Below are 6,000 nucleotides of genomic sequence, written 5' to 3' on the forward strand. Positions count from 1 at the left end.
AAGCTACCACCATTTGAAGTGCTATCAACTCTTCAGACAAAATTTCAAAGACAAGACTTCATGTCACTGAATTATAATGAGATAGTTTATGATATAATGAAAGAATCAGCACTATAAAGAGAAGGCTTGAGAATAATCAAATCTATATTGATCTGGAAAATGCTACCCAGGAATAAACTTAGATTACCAATGGAATAAATTATATCTAGATATACTTCTGTCTTGAGTCTAGTGCTAATTGCAATACTGCTGTATATTTGGGAAATGTGTCTGAGCAAGCCAGGACATAATCAGGGCACACTTAATAGATAATAGAAATCTCAAGCTGAATTAGAAATAAATGAGATGCTACAACACTTAATAAAAGCGCAACAGTCCCAAGAAACACAAAGATGATCTTTCTATTGAATAAAAAAGTGACCCTGCATGTAATTTTTAACATTTCCACTATATTTTTTATTATAATTAGGAAATGAATGGACAAAGTTTTACAAAGGCATCTATTGCAAAGAAAGATAATGCTACCACCAGTTTTTTAGATATAATGGGAGGAAATGTTAACTGGTTTATAATCTCATTTATTTTCTTTTCTCTCCTTTATTTTTAGCTGGCTGCAAGAAAATATTTGCTTCCATAAAACATGCAGTAAAAAAATGTCTTCTGGCTCTATAATAGAAAAGAAGATCTATTACACAAATATAGCAATCATCTCACCTAGAAAGAGATGAAGAGGAAATACCTAAATGTATTCGTTTCATTAAAATTTTTTTCCAGGTAAATTGCCAAGGGGAAAAAAATGGCCTCTTTTATAGAGTCTATGTTCTAAATCTCATTTGCTAAATGTTTCAAGGTTTGAGAACTGAGAATGCAGAATGGTTCAGGGGAGTTTTGTGTAAAGGATAAATGTAGTGGAGCCCCCAAATGCTCATGATTTTCCTCCTGTTCCCTCCTATTTCCCATTCCCCTTGCAATTGATGGGGTCATGTCACCTAGTACAGTGCACACACTGAGGATGAGGCATCACTTTCAGACAAAAACAGTGAACATGCATAAGCCTCCATACAACCTTTCATCACAAACCAAGATAACCTGGATAACACAGGTTGGGTTCGTAAACTATTAGAATCTGACCAGATCCCCAAGGTGCAGTGTAAAAACAACAAGTTTTTACATACAACAAGTATGCAGCAATTTTTATTGAAATTGAAGTACAGCTTTGTTGTAATCAAATGTATAGGTTTCAGAGTGAATTTGTGGTTATTGTGTGATGAACCTAGTAGAACTAATACACAAGGTCAATCTAAAATGACTTCTTAAGACTCTCTCAGGTGATCAAGGTACATGAATTGTTGATGGCAATGAAAAATTCTGAAAGGACAATACATTGGCCGCCATTTTAAAAATTTGCTTCATCTGTTGATTGAAAATTTTTCAATGAGTTAAAGCCTTTATCATGATAATCATATTGAAGGCGATATAAAACTCTGCTCAAGTACACATGCATTTTGTTAACCTTTGTAGTCACAAGCACAGTATTCACACAGAATGGATGTCCAATAAAAATTGTTGAACAAAATTAATAATAGCTCTGATCGGAAGGACCCATAGAGAAATTATTTACATTGCATGAATCCCTCTGCCACCTTAAGAGCTTGTCCTTGAAACTTTCATCTTATAACAAAGAAAACTTCCTACCTTATACAAAATCTGAGAGTGTAGAAGGAAATTCCTGCATTGAATTTTTCAGATACTTATTGAGCAACCATTGTAGGCATTATTATAAGGTTAAAGATAAAACAATAAATTAAATGTCCTATTATTCAAGAACTCTGCCTTACTTTCCTCACATATTTTTCTTAAAGTCAGAACTTGGCACTCTAAAAGAAAAATTTCCACTTATCAAGTTATCTGGGTCATCTAGTGTAAATATTAAGGCATGATAAAAAGTCCAGATCCACCAGAAATACTCCAAAAAACTCCATTTTGCTCCAAAGCCCTTGGTGATTAATTAGACTGCTTGCTTCACCAATCACTTCTTTTTTTTTTTTTTTTTTTTTTTTGCTGGGTTTTTGGGTCACACCCGGCAGTGCTCAGGGGTTATTCCTGGCTCCAGGCTCAGAAATTGCTCCTGCAGGCACGGGAGGACCATATATGGGGACCGCCGGGGATTCGAACCGATGACCTCCTGCATGAGAGGCAAACGCCTTACTCCATGCTATCTCTCGGCCCCCACCCAATCACTTCTAATGCTTCACTGTAGAAATTCCTTCCTCTCTATTTTTTAACTTGTAATAAGCAGACTGGCAGGCTTCCCATCCCCCTTTGCCCGGGCTCATTTTTAAGAACAGAATATTTCTTCTGTGAGGTGTTTTTTTTTTTTTTTTTTTTTTTTTTTATCTACGCCTGCTTCCTTGCAGCTTTTTCCTATCAGTAGTTTAAGAGGTAGATTGCTAGACTGTTTAAAATTCCCAAATCTCCAAACTTGGAGTAATTTCAAAAGTGCTCTTGCTTTCAGAGAAACAAGACCAAGCAGAGAGTTATTGAAAGATAAACAGAATTGGTAAAAAACATGAAGCCCACCACGATACACAAAACAGCAGTCCTTAAGGATTTCTTCTATAACAAAAAGTGACTGGATGTAGAAAGAATAGTAAAAATATAATGTAATTTCACTTGGAAGATCACTGCATTCTCTTATTTATTTATTTATTTATTTACTATTTTATTTTTGGGGCCACACCCGGTAATGCTCAGGGGTTCCTCTTGGCTATGAGCTCAGAAATCGCTCCTAGCTTGGGGGACCATATGGGACACTGGGGAATCCTTGGTCAGCCACATGCAAAGCAAACGCCCTACCGCTGCACCATTGATCTGGCCCCTTCTTAAGAGAAAAGAGACAACTGACTCTGGAGACTTTTGTTTGTTTACTTTTTTTTTTTTTTTTGAGCACATCTGACAGTGCTCAAGACTTATTCTTGGCACTGTATTCATGGATCAGATCTTTTAAAATTTTGTTGTTACTGTTTTGTTTTGGGGGCCAACACAAGGCTGTGGTCAGGAATTACTCTCAACTCTGCACTCAGGGTCCCTTCTTTAAAAAACATTTTTTATTGTTTTCAATTTGGGGCATGTCAGCTGTGCTTAGCTGATTAGTCCTGGCTCTGCACACAGGGATAATTTCTGCAGGGGTTCAGAGGAACAAACCGAGATCAAACCTGGGTCAGTTGATAAGGCAGATTCCCTACCTGCTGTTACTATCCCTCAAGAGATAATTTCACAGGTCATTCCTGTCCGGATTGAAGAACATTAAGTGATGCCAATGTTCAACCCAGGAAGTGGACCCATGTGAAGGCAAGCACCCTACCATCTGAACTAAGCCTCTACAGATACTTTTTGATAGCTGAAAGGCTCACAATCATCATAAATCCTCAGATCTGGGGACTGTGTTTGTTAGTGTGTTTGTTTCTCTGAGAAACAAGAAGATAGCAGAGAGAAGATATCTGCAGCTGATGTGGGAAGAATAGATACATATGAAAAGGTACATGTTCAAATAACCAGATAATCTGAATTAGTCAGAGGACTATAAAATATTTTACAGCCCTGCTTAATAGAGGTACCTGAGAAAATTGAGCGATTTTTTGGCTACCAACACAAAGCCCTTGTCTAGGCTAGCGTTGCTAGCTTTACTTTACAATCTTAGAAAGTCTAATATGTAGAACAAGATTCATCTGTAATCACCTCACAAATAGGTTCCTGTCTACAACTGGCTTTGGGTTGTGTGACATGCCTGCCCCATTTCCAACCTTATCTTAGTGCATCTGTGAGATTGCATTCATCCGAAATGCTTGCTGAATCCTACAGGTATACAAAACACTTACTAATATATATGTATGCAATGAGGGAGCATCAAAAAACATAAAGAGGAAATTAATAGAAATAAGGATTGATATTGTAAGTGGTGATAATAGTATAGGGTTTTAATATACCATCAACAAACCATAATGTGATTAACCAGAGAGAGAATAAATAAAAAAAATAAAAGACAGCTTAGAAACTCTACCAGATGGACTTAATAGACATTTATAGAACATTCTTTTCTAAAATAATAGAATTTACATTTGTTTCAATTGCACATGAAACACAAGGATGAGCATATGTTAGTTCCTTCCCCCAAAAATTACAAAAATAAAAGATAATTTAATAGAGCAATCAAAAATTAAATTTAAAATGAAACCTTTAAATTATAAAACTCAGAAAAATTATAATTTGTGTAAAATGGCTTTACTAGTGTAGTCCTCTATATCATTAGGAAAAATTTATACCTATCCTCCTTAAATTCTATAAAAAATTTAAAAAGGAAAGTTTTTCATCATACTTTATGAGGGCAGCAGTATCCTGATACTAGAATGAGACAAGATATAATTATAAGGAGAAAATACCAGTTGCTTGGATGAAAATAGATGCAAAATTTATAGCAAATTAGATTCAACAATGCATGGAAAGGATCATACATTAAAATTCATTAAAATTATCATATGACCAATTGATATTTATTCCAGGGATTCAAATTTAATATAAGGAAATTCATATGATAAACTACTCAACAAAAGGGAGAGCAAGAAGCTTAGGAAAGAATGTTTGATCTTTGACACAATCACTGTCAGGATTGACCCTGAATATAAAACTGAGTGAACTTCCTGAAGACTACCAAGTGTGCTCTCCTATATATACATACATAAAGGGAAAAGATGTCGGAACAAAGAAATAGAAAGTTCAAAGTATTGGAACTTTGTATATGGGAGTTTCAGGTTCAATCCACTGGAGCATCCCCTGAGCGATAGCCAGAATTAGTTCTTAAGTAACTCTAGACATAGCACCATAGCACCAGCTCCCCCCAAAAAACAAAAGCATTTTTATTATATCAATAGAAGCAAAGATAGCATTTGATGATGTTTATCACTTATTTATAATTTAAAATGTTTAATAAAACAGGGACAGAAGCAACATATGTCAAAGGTCATATATTACAAACCCACAACTAATTTACCCAGTAACAAAATATGAAAATTTTTCTTTTTTTAAGATTAGGAGTAAGGCAAAGTTGTCTACTCTCACCACTTTATTTTAGAATTAGAAGTCTTAGCCAAAGCAATTATGCCTCAACTAGAAGTTGAAGAAATTTTGATTGGAAGAGAAGATGTGAAACTGCTATTTTCAGATAATATGGAAAAACAAAGGAAATCCTAAAGACTACTAGAATTATTACTAGGAACAATATAAGTGCTATAGAGCAAATTCATAAAATCTGTTGTATTGTATTTTTAAATGAATGAGAAGAAAAATAAACAAAGTTAAGCCATCATTTAAAGTCACATTTAGAACTAGAGGATACCATGCTGAAGTCTGTCAGAAGAAGGGTACAGATACAAAAAAATCACTCTCATCAGGGAACATCAAGATACATTCTAAGAAAATAACTAATCAACAGAATCAAAGAACTGGTGGTGGAAGCGAGCTAAGAAGGGCAAGGGTGGGTGCTAGGAGGAGGCCTTCTTGAGAAATATTTGGAGGGAATCAAATATTGTGGTTAAGGGTGTGGTGATGGAATGTTCTATAGGTAAAACACTATCATGATTAATCACATAAAAATAATAAAAAAGGGCCCGGAGAGATAGCACAGTGGCGTTTGCCTTGAAAGCAGCCGATCCAGGACCAAAGGTGGTTGGTTCGAATCCCGATGTCCCATATGGTCCCCTGTACCTGCCAGGAGCTATTTCTGAGCAGACAGCCAGGAGTAACCCCTGAGCATCTCCAGGTGTGGCCCAAAAAAACAAAACAAAAAAAATAATAATAAAAAATTTGCATCAAAAAAGTAAATACTTAAGAATGATATACAAAAAGATAGATGACCTATACAGTAAAAACTACAAGAAAAGAAAACCTATTTGAAGATACAGAAGAACACAAAAAGAAAAGTAGCCATGTACACTGATAGGGAAA

This window comes from Suncus etruscus, chromosome 7 (assembly GCF_024139225.1).
Source record: "Suncus etruscus isolate mSunEtr1 chromosome 7, mSunEtr1.pri.cur, whole genome shotgun sequence".
Lineage (NCBI taxonomy): Eukaryota > Metazoa > Chordata > Mammalia > Eulipotyphla > Soricidae > Suncus > Suncus etruscus.